Below are 19,604 nucleotides of genomic sequence, written 5' to 3'. Positions count from 1 at the left end.
TCTTTTTAGAATAATAATCAAAATCCCTTACCTGACTTCAAAGCCTCAGTGAGTCCCACCTCTACTCTTATACACACTCTAAATTTACCTTACAAAGATCTCTATCAATCCCGTCACAGTGTCTCTTGATTTCTCGAAGTGGCATGCTTAGTCTTGCTACCTCAAAGTCTAGATGAATTTCCCTCTATCCAAAACGCTTTTTAAAAATCACCTATCTGCTTCTTTTATCTTCTTCACCTAGTTAGCTTCTATTTATTTTTGTGTGGTCCCATGTTAAATGTCGTTTCTCATTAAAGCATTTCTTGCTTCTTGAAAACTGAGGCCAGTTCCCTTGTATTTTCTTTTATAGCACTTATCACTCCCTATCATTATTACATGTTTATTGATATGATCTTTTGAAGTCTGTCATCACCATAAGACTGTCATCTCTCCGAAGGTAAACTCCAGGGCTGCTTTTGTTCACTGATACACCCCTAGTACCTTGCAGGTACCAGACTGGATTAGTATATATTGAATCAATAAATAAAAAGAAAGATTATATGAATTAATTGGTGGTTTTCATATGAGCATTATTAAAAGCCACTGTCTCTGAAGGCCTGGCAATCCTAGGATCATGCATTAGAATTGCCAGATAGCTGTTTTAAAGTGCACATTACCAGTCCTTGTCCCTGGTTAACCTACTAACTCAAACTTTCTGAGCACAGAGTCCTACATCAAAAAGGTAATTCTAATGTACTGCTTAGTGTGTGGACTCACTCAACTAAGCAAATATTTCCAGGACTCACAAATGTGAAACTTCAGAAACTTGAAATTCAATCTCTTTGCAAAAAAGCAACTAAGTATAAAATTATCCAAGTATTGTCTATTAAATCTAAGAGATTCATTACCAGACTAGCTTTATACGATATAAAAATGAATAAGGTTTGACTGCTATCCTAGGAGGAGATCACAAAGCAGTAAATTAGATGAACTTGTAATCAGGCAAAGTATGATACATTGAAATATATTTTCTTGCCCAGAGATATGACCTTTACTCCTGATTATAAAGGATGGAGTAAAATCTTTGAGATGCTTGGACCCCAACTTGAATTGAATTTTAATAGATGAATAAGGATAGTCAAGGAGATTTCCAGGAAGATAAAACAGTTCTAAGTTATGGAATCATGAAAGGAATGGCTGCCTCAGGAACTAGAGATAAGAAATAACTTGTAAAGGACATTGTAAGACAAAGAATTTGCATACAAAAGTTTTAACTAATAAAGTAACAACTACAAAGACAAAGACCCACCTTTTAGAACTTTGTGATGAACAAATAGATCTCTTAGCTGATTTCATAACCTTAGTTATTTTTTTCTGCCTACTCTAAGAAAAATTACCATTGAAATTGAAAATAGTATGTTTGTCAACAAGCGTATTTTTATTACTCTGTATAGGAATTGGAAACCTGTCTTCTAAATTTTCTATGTGAGGTCAGGCACGGTGGCTCACTCCTGTAATTCCAGTACTTTGGGAGGTCAGGCAGGAGAATCACTTGAGCCAAGGAGCTCAAAACCCACCTGGACAGCATGGCAAAACCCCGTCTCAAAAAAAAAAAAAATAGCTAGCTGTGGTGGCATGCACCTGTAGTCCCTGCTACATGGGAGGCTGAGGTGGGAGGATTGCTTAAGCTCAGAAGTTTGAGGCTGAAATGAGTTATGATTGTGCCACTGCACTCCAGCCTGGGTGACAGAGTGAGACCCTATCTCCAAAATAATAATAATAATCATCATCATCATCTCTAAGTAAAATATCATGTTATGTTAGAGTTACATATTTAAAGACTTCTTTACAAAAGCATGCATTGTAGTCTTCAAAATTATATTTTGTTTTATATGGACTGTCATGTAGCTACAGAAAATGCACATTTGATAATCATTGACCAAGATATGTATTACAGTTGTTAACTAAAAATGTTCCATAAACACAGAATGGGCAACCTCTAACTTAATAGTTCTCAACCCTAGTTACACTCGAAAACACTTAGAAAGCTTTTAAATTAATTGATAGTAGGGTCTTAGCATATCTTTAGTGTGTTAATTTGGAATTTTATTTTTAGTTTAAGTGACTAATAATAAACAGTAAAATCTGTACTAACTATAATAATCTGCTAACCTCGGGAAGAAATACAGATATTTATATTATAAAGAAAATTTATACTAGTATTTTCTAAAAAGTAAAGTTTCTGTAAAAGCATACTCTTTGTTTTACATTCTTAGCCAGCCTTCTTTTGGGAAGAAATATTTGTGATTATTTCAAGGATTGCAAAGAAAATTATTTGTACAGCATATTTTCTCAATGGCTCAGCTCTTGTCAAATTAAACTAATTGTTGGATTAACCTCCGATATGGTTGTTTCTCTATATATTTTTATGCACAAATGCCAGCCTTTAGTATTACAATGAAAAAATTAAAATGAGTACTGACTGAAGTAATTCATTCTGTGAGAACCACTGCGAGGTTCAAGCTTGCCACATGTTACTGAGCTAGTGTTTCTGCCTTGAAGTGATATGTGACCTGAATACTGTGTGCTGGGTTAATAGTCACCCCCGAAAAACAGAATGTAGAGAAGATTTCCTACTTCAGTTGACCTGTCTTCTAAAAGTGATTGTGATTTACATTTCATCTTCTGAGCTCTCATACTCTCCAAAATTGCAAGCAGTTTTCCTATTTCCAACAGTGGTTGGGCATTTTAATTAGAGTAACAGTTCTAACAGCACATGCATATTTGCTGGTGTAGAAAGAGTGGACCTTGCCAGAAAGAGTATTTAAATTATAAGTGGTAATAAACAGTTGTATATCTCTGTACATTTTGGCTCTTAATTTTCTTCTTCTGCCTAATGGGAATAATTTTTGCTTTATTTAATTCTGAGTTACAGTAAGAATACAGGACTCTATTTGTATAAAATAATGGAAAATAAGATGGTACCGTCAGTCTCAATTCACTTGGCATTCACTCATTCAGTAAATTTATTCTGAAGATGTACCATGTGAGTACATTGTGATGATTAAAATTGAGGCCTTGAAGTCAAATTTTGCTACCCCTTCCTTGTTGTACGATCTTTTGAAATCAGTTTTCTCTCCACTTTGCAACTTTGCTTACCAGAAAAGTGGAAGGAATTAATAACCTTAATAAATTCGAGGGAAAATTTAATGGGACAACATGCATTAAACACTGAAATTGATATCTGACAGTGGGTGGAATTCAGTGATGGCAGCATGCAAGGGTGTGCAGGAGCGTTTGAATAGCAGGCCTGAGCTTTAGAGGGGAGGAGAAAATAAAGTCCCTGGCTGGCTTCCAGAAACTTGGCTTTGGGATGTTCTAAGTATTGATAAGGTTGCTGTATCACACTGTCTGTGCTGCACAGACAATGCGATTTATGGTGAACATCTGCTTTCCTTCTGGAAATCTTACATTTTGATAGTTATGTCTATGTAACCAACCCCCAGTAAAACCATGGAGTCTGAGTCTCAGTTATACTTTCTGTCTAGGAATGGTGTTTGTTTCACTGATAGAAGAAGGAGAGCGCTGTGTGTGGCCTCTTCAAGGACAGTATGGGAAGTCTGTGATGGCGTGCCTCCACACTCTTTGCCAGCTGTCTTTTTGCCCTTGCTGTTTCTGTCGTATATCATTTCTTGGTACCAATCCACAGCCATGAGTACAACTGCCTTTAAGTCTTCCTGATTCTTCCTTCTAGCAAATCACCAAATATGAGGATGGTTGTGGAACCTTCCAACCTACGTAGTGCCAATGGTGTAATTTGCGAGAATGACCTCCCCTTACTGAAACATAATGGGAATGTTGTTTGGGGAAAATAAAGAGAGAAGGGTAGGAATGTTGAAGCCCTAATACCTGAATATCTATAGAAACACCGATCTATGTAAGAGCAGCTGAACTGTAATTCATTATGAGAGGTCAAAGTTATCCATGACATTTTAAAATAATAATTCTAGTCGTTGGAGAATTGGCTCTATGTATCCTTCGTTTCTTTTGGCTGATTAGCTAAAGTTGATAAAAATGAAACAAGAAAAAGAAAAGAACAGAAGGAAGCCTAAAACTTCCCAAGATTGTACCTTGAAGATGAGAAAAAGAAACTTAACATTTTCTGATACCACAATGCCTGTTTATTTACCAGAATTAAGTTGGTATTAAGCTGAAGTCGAATTTTGATGAATAAATTTATATTTAAAGCCTTACAGCACACAATAAGAAAATAACTAAAAATATGGAAAAAATAAACAAAATAATTAAAATGTTGACTGAGGCAGGAGGATCTCTTGAGCCTGGGAGGCAGAGGTTGCAGTGAGTCATGATTGTGCCACTGCACAGCAGTCTGAGTGATAGAGTAAAACCGTCTCAAAAAAAATTAAAAAAAAAGAAAATGTTATGCTAGATAGGTGCTTAACCCTACCCTAATATAAATACCTACTTTCAGGGAAATGTGACCGAATATAAGTGCTGTTTTTAGACTTTGGAATTATGAAAATATTAACATAAAACAAATTATATGATTAAAGACAATTAAAATTAAAAATTATGCTATAATATTATGGAAAATATGAAAACAATCAGCAGTTTTCACCAAATTTTCATAAACTTCAAACAAGACACAAGTTTTTGTCCATCCATAACCTATACATGATTTGAGGATCTTAGAATTATTATTTAAAAAAATAAAATTGTAATTTAATAACCAGAAGAGACCTTTACAACAAGTTCTTCACGTGTAGATAAAGGTAGTCAGAGGACATCAGAGAACTGATAGATTGCCTAAAATCAATTTGTCCTATTACACTTCTTTTCCTAGAAAAAAATATGTACTTCTTGTTTCAAAATAAACAGACTCTAAAATGTATTCATATCTAATTCACTTAAAAATTTTAATTGTTTTACAAAGTTAATATTTCAGCAGTAAAATTCTCCTTGCCTTAGACTCTTTGTCAAATGGTTAATCATATACAAATGCCTTCACCACTACAAGTAAAAAAAAAAAGAACTTGCTTTTCAAATCATCCTGAGAAATTTTTCATATTGAAAATAATAAAACCTTAGTATTTTATAAAGCTTATTTTATAAGTTTATATTTTATGAATTAGATTGAAGTAATCTATCTATATTTAACGTTAAGCAAATGCTAAACACTGGCTGAAACTTAAGTAAAATCTTTAATAAATGACATTAATCTAGAACTCATCAAATTACCTCCAATAATTTATAGCATTTTTCACCTTTAAGACCTTTTAAGAACATTAATTAAAACACAAGTTGCCCTTTTGAGCAAAACCTGCATGAACATTCATAACTTGAATTTCATGAGGCAAGATAATTTGGGGACGGTGTAAGAACAGTTTGTGTGAAGATATACTCTGGCTCAAACTCATAATGAAACACCATTCAGAATGTGACAATTTCTTCTATTACAAATCATGCAATTTCCAGTGTCATCCTTCAGGTAGATGACACTGCTCACTTGGGTTATCACTCACACAGCTTTCTGCCAAAAAAAATACTGCTTCTTGAGAGTTGTAAAGTACAAGAGGCTGAACAAAACATAAAGGAGGAAAGGAGAACAGTTTTAGAGTGTTTGCGAAGAGTCTCTAGGCCCCGTGGATGCAGTAAGGGTGAGAACTATGCATTTCCATGTAACTCGAGATGAAAATGGGCTTTCTTGGTGATCATGAGAAAATATATCAGGGCTAGGGTGGAGTGCTTCTCAGCCATGCCATGCTTACTAAATCTTCAGTTTGCCTAGTCACAATTTTTAGGTTTCAACTTTAAAAAAAGAGATTGTGGAATTATATTTGCATCAAATAGAGTAACTAATATAATCCATATTTGAAATCCTTAGAAACATCTAAGATTTCAAAATACCACACAAACACATACTTGTTAGGATACTGTTATCATTATATTTATTACCAGACTGTCAATTAAATATTAAAACTTTAATACATTAGGAAACCTGTGTTGATGGTTTTGTCATTAAAACAGAGTGCAAATGTTGAGATGCAAATATTGACATTAAATGTCATCTAGTCTTAAATATTATTTTATATATGAGAGTGAGAGTCAGAGAAAGAGAGAGAATAAAATTTGGGAGGTTAATTGAATTTTTCAAGATGACACAACAAACTCTACAAAGCACGTTTCTCTTATACAGTGTCATGATCTCAGACCAGTCACTGGCATTCATATGCTTTTCTTTGGCAGTAGAAAAAAATAATGCTGGCACTTCTACCACACCAGGATTTTCTAAATTCAGTTTAGATAAGAATGGAAAAAAGAAGAAAAAAGTGAACAATTATGTTAAGTGTAAGCAAGTGGACACAATCAATACATTGCTGATATTAATGAAAAGCTAGCAATATTTGCTTAGTTCTTTTTTGATATAGATAATACAGATGAGGTTGATAGGATTTACAGGAATAAATGCTAAATTTATTACTATTACAACTACCACTAGTATGACTCAGTATATACTGGTACTGCTATGGTATGACTAAGTGTAAACTTTGTTTATATCTATAACCCAAATATTAAAAATTTGTTTAATATCAAAAACTTAATATGTTTCTCATGTCTCTAAGGTACTCCATTCCTTCTTTCCTTTCTTCCTTCCTTTATTCTTTCTTTCCTTCTCCAGCTTTTTGAAGTATAATTGACCAAAACTATTGTGTATATTCAAGGTGTATAACTTGATGTTTTCATATATGTACACATGGTAAAATGTTTACCACAATCAAGCTAAGTAATATACCCATCCTTTCAGATAGTTACCTATGTGAGTGTGTGTGGTGAGAATACTTAATATGTACTCTCTTAGCAAATTCCAACTGTGCATTATATGATGAGGCCTCAGGTGTCCATAACTTATTCATCTAATAACCACAAGCTTGTACCTTTTGAGCAACTTTTCCCCATTTCCTCTACACCTGATCCCTGGTAACCACCCTTTTACTCTCTGCTTCTATGAGTTTAACTTTTTTAGATCCCACATATATGTTAGATCACACAGTATTTGCTTTTCTGTGTCTAGCTTATTTCGCTTAGCAGGTTATCTTTCAGATTCATCCATGTTGTCACAAATAGCAGGATTTCCTTCTTTATTAAGGCTGAATATCCCATTGTATATGCATGCATACTATGTTTTCTGTATCCATTCACCCATTAACAAACACTTAGCTTAACAATTTTGTTATCTGCCATGAAAGTGTGTTGAATTTTGTCAAATGACTTTTATGTAACTTTTAAGATGATCATATGATATTTTTCCCTTATTCTGTTAGTATAGTGTTTCTCAGTTATTGATCTGTATATGTTGAACTATCCTTACATTTAGGGATAAATCCCCCTTGATCATGACATATGATCATTTTAATGTACTGTACATTCAGTATGCTGATTTTTTGTTGAGAACTTTTGCATCTGTGCTCATCAGGGATATTGGCCTGTAATTTTCTTTTCTTGTGATCTTGTTTAGTTTTTGTATAAGGGAAGTACTGGCATTGTAAAACATGTCTGGAATTGTTTTCTCCTCTTGACAATTTTGGCAGAGTTAGGGAGGCACAGACATTGTTTTTTCTTTCAATGTTAGGTAGAATTCTGCAGTGAAGTCATTAGGTCTTAGGTTTTTCTTTGATAGGAGACTTTTTATTCCGGATGCAATCTTCTTACTTGTTCTTGGTCTCTTAGTATTTTCTATTTCTTCATGATTCAATCTTGGAAGGTTCTATTTGCCTAGGAATTTATCCGTTTTTTCTAAGTTATTCAGTTTGTTGGTATATAATTGTTCATAGCAGTCTCATGATAGTTTGTATTACTCTGGCATCAGTTTTAATGTATCTTCTTTCAATTTTTCGTTTATTTACTTGAGATTTTTCTTTTTTATAGTTAGCCTAATTAGTAGTTTGTCAATTTTGTTCTTTTCCAAAAGCCAACTCTTAGTTTCATTGATCTTTTCTATTCTACTTTTTTTCTCAATTTCATTTATTTCTGCTCTAATATTATAATCTTTATTATCTCTTTCCTTCTCCTAACTTTGAGCTAAGTTTGTTCTTTTTTTCCCCTTGTTTTTTGAGCTATAATGTTGTGTTGTTCATTTGAGATCTTTCTTCCTTCTTAACATGTGTATTTATTGCCATAAATTTCCCTCTTAGAACTGCTTTCACTGTATCTCATAAGTTTTGGTATCTTGTGTGCATTTGTTTGAAAGTGTACTTCAAGTTCAATATTTCTTTACTGATTTTCTGTATGGATGATCTATCCACTGTTGAAAGTGGGGCATTGAAGATTTCTGCTATTATTGTATTATAATCTATCTTTCCTTTTACATCCATTAATATTTCTTCATACATTTAGGTCCTCCAATTTGAGATAATATATATTTATAATTGTTATATTCTCTTGTAAATTGACCCCTTTATCATTATATAATGACCTTTTTTTCTCCTTTTAAAGTTTTCAATTCAAAGTCTATTTTGTCTGTTACAAGTATAAATACACGTGCTTTCTTTTGGTTTTCACAACCATTCTCTATCCTTTCATTTTCAGTCCTTAAAGATGAAGTAATTTTCTTGTATGCAGCATATTGTTAGGTTTTTAAAATTTATCCATCCACTCCATGTCTTTGGTTGAAAATTTTAATGCATTCACATTCATGGAAATACTTTCTAGGTAAGGACTTACTATTGTCACTTTAACAGTTTTTGTTTTAGCTGTTTTGTATAGTCTCTGGTTCTTTTTCTCTCGTTATCTTTTATTCATCTACTATAGATGTTTTCTTTCTGTTTACCATTAGGCTTACATAAAACTTCTTATAACAGTTTATTTTAATCTGCTAACAAATTTGATCATATACAAAATCTTCACTTTTACTTCCCCTTTCATTTTATGTTTTATGTCAAAATTTACATCTTTTAATATTGTGTATTTCTTAACAAATTGTTATAGCTATAGTCAGTTTTAATAGTTTCATCTTTTAACCATTATACTAGACAGATAAGAGATTTACACACCAGCATTACAGTATCAAGAGTATTCTAAGATTGATTATATATTAATTTTAACGGTGAGCTTTATACTAGAGAGACAAGGGATTTACACACCAGCATTACAGTTTTAGAGTATTCTAAGATTGACTATATAGTAATTTTAACAGTGAGTTTTATAATTGTATATACTTTCATGCTACTACTTTGCTCATCTTAGTTTCAGTTTGAACAACTTTCTATAGCATTTTTGTGAGGCAGATCTAGAAGTGATGAATTCCCTCAGCTTTTGTCTGGGGAAGTATTTAACTGCCCTTTTTATTTCTGAAGAGCAGATTTTCCACGTAAATACTTTTAGTGGGCAGATCCTTTCTTTCAACACTTTGACTATATCATTTCACTTTTTTTCTGGCATGTAAAGTTTCTGCCAAAAAAATCTCTAGATAAACTCACATAGATTTCTTTGTATGTGAGAAAACTTTTTCTCTTGTTTATTTCAAGATTCTCTCTTTGTCTTTGATTTTTACAGTTTAATTTAAATATGCCTTGGTAGAGTCTTCTTTGGGTTGAACCTGGGATGGGAGACTTGAGATGTGAAGTACTTGGATGTTCATGTCTTCCCCCAGATTTGGGAAGATTTCAACTTTTATTTCCTTAAATAAGCTTCCTGTCCCTTTCTCTCTCTTCTCCTTCTCTAACTTCTATGATGTAAGTGTTAGCTTTTTAAAATTTTTTTCATACATCCTGTAGGCTTTCCTCATTCCTTTGCATTCTTTATTTCCCTCCCCTGATTGGATATGTCTAAATGACCTGCCTTTGAGTTTAAAGATTCTTTCTTCTGTTTGATAAATTCTGGTATTGACATTCTTTCTTGTGTTTTTTAATTTCATGTATTGCATTCTTCCAGTAACAGAATTTCTCTTTGGTTCTTTTTGTGAATTATATCTCTTGGTTGAACCAATACTTGAAACACTGAATATGCAACACATTTACAAATTTTTATTTGTATTTTACAACAGGGAAGACACATGTTATGAAAATCATAAACAAAGGAGTCAAGTTCCTATAATTTTTAAGAGCTTCGTATTTCAAAACGCAAGCTCAATCATCTCTACAAAGTTGTGCCTCTGGGACAGAGATGGGGCCAAATAAAATTGAGGATGTGCAGGTCAATACCAGGTATTCACAGGTACTTTTGTTTCCTCACTGGAAAAGTCCCGTGGGGGTGGGGGATCAATGACAAGAACTGATAGCTACTCAGAGGAAGTGTCCTAGTATATTTAGTATATGCCATTAATTTAGACAGGATGACATTCTAATTACTTTAGCCATATCTTATATGCATATTTCTTGTTTCTCACAAATTATTATTTAAAATCACTTAAAAAATGGTTTTCTTAGCCAGTTTAATCAAAATAATGTTGATATTCCTATTGACATTGGCATTGTACTGTTGTGCTTCAATTATTTTACTTTCTGCAGAAAGAAAATCAACTCAAAGTTGATACATTGTAAGAAATATGAAATTACAGTCTCTTCAAATTCTCCAGAAATGGCTTCCTGGAGAATAGAATGACAAATAAACTCTTAAGTAAGTGATTTAAAGCAACCTATACCATCAAAAAAAAGTTAATGTGTTAGCACAAAACATTAAGGAACTTCAACACTGAAGCCCTAGTTAACTTCAAAACCTCCTGTTTAACTTTTTCTGCCATTTCCAAAGGAATTTAAAATAAATCTGTTAACTGGCAGAAGGTAATTAGCTCCTAAGCTTAAATGTCTTTGCCCATCAAAGGACAGATTCTTCCTTAGAATCTATGTGGTAGTCAAATGGTACAGAAGGAGATAAGAATAAAAGTAAAGACTTAATTAAGTTTCTCCAAGAGCTTCTTTAAACATACATATTTCTTTCACTACATGATGTGGTTCAGTCCCACCCAAATTTCGCCTTGAATTGTAATAATCACCACATGTCAAGGGAGGGACATGACGGGAGGTGATTGGAACATGGTGGCAGTTTTCCCCATGCTGTTCTCCTGATAGTGAGTGAGTTCTCATGGGATCTAATAGTTTAAAAGTGTGGCACTTCTCTTTGCTCTCATTCTCCTGCCACCATGTAAGATATGCCTTGTTTCTACTTCACCTTCTGCCATGATTGTAAGTTTCCTGAGGCCTCCCAGTCATGCTTCAGGTTAAGCCTGTGGATCTCTGAGTCAATTAAACCTCTTTTCTTCAAAAGTCACCCAGTATCAGGTAGTTCTCAGTAGCAGTGTGAAAACGGACTGATATGCCACATACTGTATTATTGTGTGAGTACAGTAATGACAAATTCCTATGTTATATGCAAGGTAAATGGAAGGAGACTGCTGAGAAAAGGGAAGTGAAGCCACAGATACACTACTTGAGTTTTACAACTAGGGTCAAAATCGAAAATATTTTTCCAGCCACAGAGAACCTACTCTCAAAATTTAAAGACATCCATGATTTCACTAATTGAAAGTACACTTTGCCAATAGAGAAGAGGCAAGGGTAGCTCAGGACTTGAAGATTGTGAGCAATTCAGATCCATCCAGTTTTTATATTATGTTAATTTTTATAACCCCAGCATTCATTAAATATTACTTGGCTAAATTAATATATGAATGAGTACATAAATAAATAAATAAATAAATAAAAGAGAAGGATCATGCTTTATGGAGTTAAATTTTATTTCCTCCTCATTTATGTTCAGATTTTAAACATGATCTTGAAATTAATCATTCTCTAATTTTATTTCATTAATTTCAAGTGATATTAATACCATTTTAAATACATATATGCATGCATACATATATACATACATGTTTATAATAAGCATTCTTCACTTTTTTCTCTATGCATGTATTTACCCATTTTTTTTTGATCCTACTAGATAGTCAGATGAAAATGAAAAATTCATTCTGAATGTTCAAAAATAATCAAATGCAAACAACTGCTTGGATTGTTTAAGTATTAATATTTAGAACTAAACATTTGGTCCATATTTCTGTATTTAGTATCTTTGACTCAGTCCACTGAACAAGAAGTTCTTGCTGTACATTTTGTGACCAATTTATTTGACTGTTGTGAGCACATGTTTGCATTGACCTTGATCTTTTACTCTTGGCACCTTCTAAATGTCACCAAATTGGCCGGTATTGATATTAAAAAAAAAAAAAAAAAAAAAAAAAAGAGCCCAATCATTTAAAATAGTCATTCATGTGATCCTTACGATATGAAATTGGGAATTGTGTGAGCACTTATAGTTAAGGTTAATGTATCTGAATGTTCCTTATTTTTGGCTTGTAGAATAAAACTGCAATTCGAATCCATAATTCATTAAATTTAATTAAAAATTAAAAAAACTTTAAAACAAAATTTTTTTGACATTCATGGCAAACCTGATCTCAACTGATACGTCCTTAGTAGTTGAAGTAGTTAAATATTCATATATTTTGCTACACAAATATCATTGTATTTGATTATGGGGCATTGCCCCAGATCCCACTGTGATGTTACATAGTACATGCATATGCAGTGTATTGTTTCTAAAACATTTTTAAAAAGTTCTCTAAATTCCATAATACATGTAGTATAAAGAGTTTTATATAAGTCATAAGAAAACTGTGGTCCACACAACAGTTATTTTTCCTATTGATTTTTTTTTAAAGACCCATTTTGATGAACCTGGAAGCCTAACCATAGCTTGGGGTTTCCAGGATCATGCTGATTGACTATTCTTTCAGCTATATCTGATGTTTTGGGATTATATAGACAGGGTTTTGAAATGTATGAATAGAGACAAGCCTGATGGTTCTAAAGAAACCCTGGAAGTTAGGTTACATAGCAATCAGTTGGCTGGAGATTGGTAATTTTTCTTTCTCTAAAAATCCAAGGGGAGAGTTTACACCTGACATCACCTTTTTAGAAGACTGGGTTGTATGTGGGCAGTGGAAGACTCTTTGCTTACACACCTGATCTTAATTTCATGTAAGATTATTATATTGAACCTCGACTTTATCCAAGCCCCTCAAATTTTCATGCATAGCTGACATTTTACCCCAATGTCCTGGTGTCTAAACCTTGTTCTGTTTGATACATATGCATAAGTCATTTCCAATACCTGCATTATAAGGAAGCTGAATGAGAAAAATCAATAGTAAGAAATAGTTCCCCTTACTGGGACTCTAAACTCTAAACATCTACATGTCCAGCAACATAGAACAGACACGGGTTTATTCCAGGAACTAGAAGAAGGAGCAGGGGATCCATTCACCTGAAATAGAGTGCTCATAGGAGCCCTTATTAAGCACCACAATGAATCATTTGATTTGATTTTTTTAATCTTCCTTGGGCTGTTTTTATTGTTGTTGTTATCAATACTATCCTATTTAAATGTTTGGAGGCAGTGAAGAATAAAAGATCAGTGTCAGTGCTAAGAAGGCTTGTAGCTTGCCAAAGAAGCTAGTTACAAATAAACAGTAAGAACTTCTTCAGATGACCTGGTCATAGACATAAAATAACAAGTAATCATGTGCCTTCTCTTTACACTATGTGATTTTTCCCCAGTAAAACCTGTTTACACAATACATATCGTGAATTTAAAAAACCGTGTGGGTTTATTATGCCAAATCAAGATATTCAGTCCCTTTAGTATTCTTCTGTAAATCATAATTTAGTTAATAAATATACAATTGATATATGAACCTATAGAATTACATAGGCATGTTATATTTTAAGAAAAATGCTGTCATTTTATTGTATCTGTATCTTCAAAAATTGCTCCCTTTTAGAGATAAGGTTAGGGATTTATTCTGCTTATCTATAAAACTTTTAGAAACTTGTTTAAAGAAATGCCTACTGTATTGTTCTATGAACCATAGAACTTTAGTACCATTATTTCATAGTTGCGCTTACTTTTGTAATGGTACTACCATATTTAATCATACAGATTATGATTCAGCCATTAATTTTGATAAGAAATCAAATTTCCTACAAGATGACGAATATGTCCTCACCAAGAGCATACTTAAGAAAATGTTATAGGCTTACAGCATTTCCCAAAGTAGACCAATACCAACACCCTGTGATAATTTTATGAATATTCTCTTTATCAACCATGTAAATGCAATAACAGACTCTTCCTCGTTATTGCTAAGCAGAATTTATCCTGTTACTGCTTTAAGTATTTCTTTCATGACAGAACCAGAAAACTACCTACAACCTTTGCAATAAAAAATGAAGTCCTCACCTCTCATTCATTTCAGTCCCCTGCCAAAAGCTGTGGAAGCAGCCTTGCTACTGAGCCAGAGTCTGAACTTTTCTTTCCTACTTTCCCTTATCCCTGTCAGCAGTAGAAGGTTAGTCAGGCTACATTTGCCTATGTAAGACTGATCCCCTACAAGATCACAATTGAACATTTTCCCCTCAGATCTTTATTTGAATCTCTAGATGCGCAAACATTCAAGGGAAAGACCATTTACTTAACTCTGCACACTAAGTATATTTAAATATTAGATCTAATCCAACTGTGAATCTTAAATTTGTAGGATTTATGATAAATTTCCTAAAATTATAGGAGTCTCCTTGCAAGGCAACGTTCTAAGTGTTTTAATCCTATTACCATATTTAATAGTCAAAATAATGCTTTATAGAAATATCAAAATACCCAGATGAGAAAACTAAAAAACAGTTAGTTGAACTTACAGCTAGTTAAATGGCAGAGCCACAATTTAAAATCCAGTATTCAAGCTCTAGAATATATACTTGTAATCACTACACTATGCTAACTTACAATACATATAAATTGCTATCACAACAAAAATATAATGAACAATGTAGTAGCCATTTTGATGCCCCCAAAATAATTTCACCTGTATATCTTCCAGGAATAAGGGTAGAATTGCATTTTCTGGCTCCTTTGTAAGTATGTGCTGGTTCCATGTAATTCTGGTAAATAAATTCTGTATATTGTTTCCAATAATATGTAATTGCCTCTGTGAGACTGACATAGAGAGGGATATAGTTTACATGGCGGATTCTCCATCTGCTTGGGTTTGTTACCAACTACAATGAGTAGAGGTATCTGTCAGTCTGTGAAGGAAATATACTTGAACAAAAATCAAAATTATATTGCTTTGAGGCATATACATTTGAGAACCTCTTATTAACAACAAACAGTAAAATTAAAAGACATTGTATGTTTCTAATACAATGCAGCAAAAAGTTGTAAACAAAACATGCTAAGAAATAAATGTTAATCATTCTACAAACTTTCACCAGCGTAGAAATAAAACATAAATATTTTTATAATACATCATTTTATATTTATTTCATAATTTCATGTGTCTCAGTACCACTTGTTAACATCATTTGCTGACAAGTAATTTATTGCTTTCTTCACCATTGTTAAGCAAAAATTAAAGTGCATAATGAAAAAAGACTAGCAAAACAAAATAGGTATGCAGTTTACTACCAGCGGCCTAGCTCATTTAAAACAACATAATTTTTATCCCAAAATAACATAATCCATCAAGTAGATATTAACCACTTAATATATGCCTATTTCTACTGCTCTGGTAATTAGGACAGATATTTTAAATTAATTTTTAAAGTAGCCAGATGATTTTAAGATGCTTCAGATTATATTTTATATATGAACTTTAAATAGGACACCTCTAAGATTGGAATAACAGTTTCTTGAGCCAACAAATGTACACTAATAATTAATATGTCGTTATCTTTTGAAATCTGCTCGTGCTCACTTTGGCAGCACATATAATAAAATCAGAAAGACGCAGAGAAGATTAGCATGCCCCCTGCACAAGGATGACATGCAAATTCATGAAGTGTTCCATATTTTTATAAACTTCTGGAGACATACACCCTCCCAAGACTGAATTAAGAAGAAATTTAATCTCTAAACAGACCAATAATAGCTCTGAAATTGAACCAGTAATAAATACCCTACCAACCAAAAAAAAAAAAAAAAAAAGCCTAGGACCAGATGGATTCACAGCCAAATTCTACCAGATGTACACAAAAGAGCTTGTACCATTGCTACTAATATTATTCCAAAAAACTGAGGAGGAGGGCCTTCTCCCCAACTCATTCTATGAGGCCAGTATCATCATGATATGAAAACCTGGCAGAGACACACACATACAAAGAAACCTTTAGGCCAATATCCTTGATGAACATTGATGCAAAAATCCTCAACAAAATGCTGGCAAACTGAATCCAGCAGCACATCAAAAAACTTATTCACTATAATCAAGTAGGCTTTATCCCTGGGATGCAAGATTAATTGAACATACTCAAATCAATGAATGCAATTTATCACATAAATAAATAGAACTAAAGACAAAAGCCACATGATTATCTCAATAGATGTAGAAAAGGTTTTCGGTAAAATTCAACATGCCTTCAAGTTAAGAACTCCCAACAAACTGGCCGGGTGCAGGGGCTAACACCTGTGATCCCAGCACTTTGGAAGGCTGAAGTGGATGGGCCACTTAAGTCCGGGAGTTAGAGACCACCCTGAGCAACATGGTGAAACCCCATCTCTACTGAAAATACAGTGATAATAATAATAATAATAAAAATAACAACAACAACTGTCCATGGTGGCGTGCACCAGTAGTCTCGGCTACTCAGGAGACTAAGGCATAAGAATCACTTGAACCCAGGAAGCGGAGGTTGCAATTAGCCAAGATCTCACCACTGTACTCTAGGCTGGGCAACAGAGTGAGACTCTATGTCCAAAAACCAAAAACAACACAAAATAAAAGCAAAACTGTCAACAAACTAGGTATTGAAGGAACATACCTCAAAATAATAAGAGCCGTCTTTGACAAACCCACAGCCAACATCATATTGAATGGGCAAAAGTTGGAGGCATTCCCCTTTGAAAACCAGCACAATATAAGGATGTCATCTCTCTCCACTGCTATTCAACATAATATTGGAAGTCCTGACCAGAGTAATCAGGCAAATGAAAGAAATAAAGGACATTCAAATAGGAAGAGTGGAAGACAAACTAACCCTGTTTGCAGACAACATGATCTGATATCTAGAAACCACCATAGTCTTGGCCCAAAAGCTCCTTAAACTGATAAACAACTTCAGCAAAGTCTCAGGATACAAAATAAATGCACAAAAATCCCTAGCATTCCTACACACCAACAATAGACAAGCCAAGAGCAAAATCAGGAACACAATCCCATTCAGAATTGCCACAAAGAAAATAAAATACCTAGGAATACAGCTAAATAACCATGGAGGTGAAAGATCCCTTCAAGGAGAGCCGCAAAACACTGCCCAAAGAAATCAAAGAAACAAGCAAGTGGAAAATATTCTGTGCTCATGGATAGGAAGAATCAACATAATTAAAATGGCCATACTAATCCAAAGCAATGCATAGATTCAATGTTATTTTTAATAAATTATCAAAGACATTCTTTGCAGAGCAAGAAAAAACCTATTTTAAAATTCATATGAAACAAACAAAAAAAGCTCAAATAACCAATGTAATCCTAAGCAAAAAGAACAAAGTTGGACGCTTCATGCTACCTAACTTCAAACTATACCACATGGTTAAAGTAACCAAAACAGCCTGGTACTGGTACAAAAACAGACACACAGACAAATGGAAAAGAATAGAAAGCCCAGAAATAAGACCCCACAACTACAACCATCTGACCTTTGACAAAGCTGACAAAAACAAGCAATGGGGAAAGGACTCTCTACTCTATAAATGGTGCTGAGATAACTGGCTAGCTATATGCAGAAGATTGACCCCTTTCCTTACACCATATACTTAACCCCTTTCCTTACACCATATACAAAAATCAACTCAAGATTGATTAAAGACTTAAATGTAAATCATAATTATGTAATCTCTGAAAGACTACCTAGACAAAACCATTCTTGGCACAGGAGCAGGCAAATATTTCATGATAAAAACACCAAAAGGAATTGCAACTAAAACAAAAATTGACAAATAGATCTAATTAAACTAAAGAGCTTCTACATAGCAAAAGAAACTATTAAACAGAAAGCCTACAGAATGGGAGAAAATTTTTGCAAACTATGCATCTGACAAAGATCTAATATCCAACATCTACAAGAAACTTAAATAAATTCACAAGAAAACCAAACAACCCCATTAAAAGGTGGGCAGAGGACATTAACAGATAGTTTTCAAAAGAAGTCATACAATAAGCATATTTTAAAAAGCTGACCAACACTGATCTTTAGAGAAATACAAATCAAAACCACAATGAGAAACCATCTCACACCAGTAAAAATGGCTACTATTAAAAAGTCAAAAATAACAGGTGCTAGTGAGGTTGCAGAGAAAAAGGAACACTTAAAAACTGTTGATAGGAGTGTAAATTAGTTCAATTATTGTAGAAAATAGTTTGGCAATTCCTTGAAGACCTAAAAATAAAACTACCCAGTAATCTCATTACTGAGTATATACCCAAAGGAATATAAATCATTCTATTATAAAGACACATGCAATGTGTATGTTCATCTCAGCACTACTTACAATAGCAAAGACATGGAATCAACCTAAATGCCCATCAATGGTGTAGTGGATAAAGAAAATGTGATATATATACACCATGGAATATTATGCAGCCATAAAAAATGAAATCATGTCCTTTGCAGGGACATGGATGGCACTGGGGTTATTATCCTTAGCAAACTAATGCAAAACCAAACACAGCCTGTTCTCACTATTAAGTGGAAGCAAAATGTTCAGGACACGTAGACATATAAAGGGGAACAACAGACACTGGGATCTATCAGAGGGTGGAAGGTGGAAGGTGGAAAGAGGGAGAGGATCAAGAAAGATAACTAATTGGTACTAGGCTTACTACAGAGGTGACAAAATAATCTGTACAACAAACCTCAATGACATGGGTTTACCTATATAACAAACCTACACACGTACCTCCTGAACTTAATATAAAAGTTAAAAAAAATCTTATATTACTGGTCCTAAGTAATAGGGGCTTGTATAATTTTAAAATTTTAGGTTTATATAAATTATAAAGCACATAGTTTTTATAATGAATTTAAAAAGATGGATTCCACCTCTCCCCAAAGAGGACAATTTAATCATTAGGGATGAATAATTAGAAATATATCAAAATTACTTTAGTTACTTAAACATTTATTTTATGGGGAAATATCTATGCAGTTTTTAAAAAATTGTTGAAAAGTGATACATTTCCTCATAACTAACACTTTATGTAAAGTCATGTTTCTCAGTTTTTGAGGTTATCTGTTAGCTAATAGTTTTTATGAACAGAGTAATCCAAGTAATGTCACTGCTAAAATTCTGGACAATATATTTATCCAAATAAGATAAGTTTAAATTTCCAAGGGAAAATTGCTAGCAAATGCACATCATATATATTATACTTTCCATTCCCACAGGAAAAACAATTACAGTGTTTACTGTTCAAATGACAACACCTCTCCAATTCTCCCATAGCTCCCTTGCCATTTGGAAGCAAGAGGCTTATGTATTACTACCAAAGTTATTTCCTT

General features: G+C 33.4%; 1 long non-coding RNA gene and 1 other non-coding gene across 9 annotated transcripts in view; both read left to right on the top strand.

The window, feature by feature from the left end:
* Positions 1 to 19,604, top strand: part of LOC123573050 (uncharacterized) — a 99,838-nt gene that overhangs the window by 46,204 nt on the left and 34,030 nt on the right. Inside the window, exon 4 of one of the 8 annotated variants that reach the window (XR_012434401.1) lies at positions 10,043 to 10,202. The exons of 6 other annotated variants lie outside the window; for them this stretch is intronic. This is a non-coding gene — a long non-coding RNA (uncharacterized lncRNA). Of the gene's footprint in view, positions 1 to 10,042; positions 10,213 to 19,604 lie in introns of all 8 variants that reach the window. One more of the 8 variants, XR_012434400.1, reaches the window with a different exon arrangement.
* LOC123573130 (U6 spliceosomal RNA) lies at positions 15,798 to 15,904 on the top strand. Its single transcript, XR_006697879.1, has one exon. It is a non-coding gene; the product is annotated as a U6 spliceosomal RNA (small nuclear RNA).

The sequence above is a fragment of the Macaca fascicularis genome, chromosome 4 (genome assembly GCF_037993035.2).
Source record: "Macaca fascicularis isolate 582-1 chromosome 4, T2T-MFA8v1.1".
NCBI classification, from domain to species: domain Eukaryota; kingdom Metazoa; phylum Chordata; class Mammalia; order Primates; family Cercopithecidae; genus Macaca; species Macaca fascicularis.
Note: the sequence above shows the minus strand (reverse complement) of the source record. Positions and strands in the feature narration are given on the sequence as shown.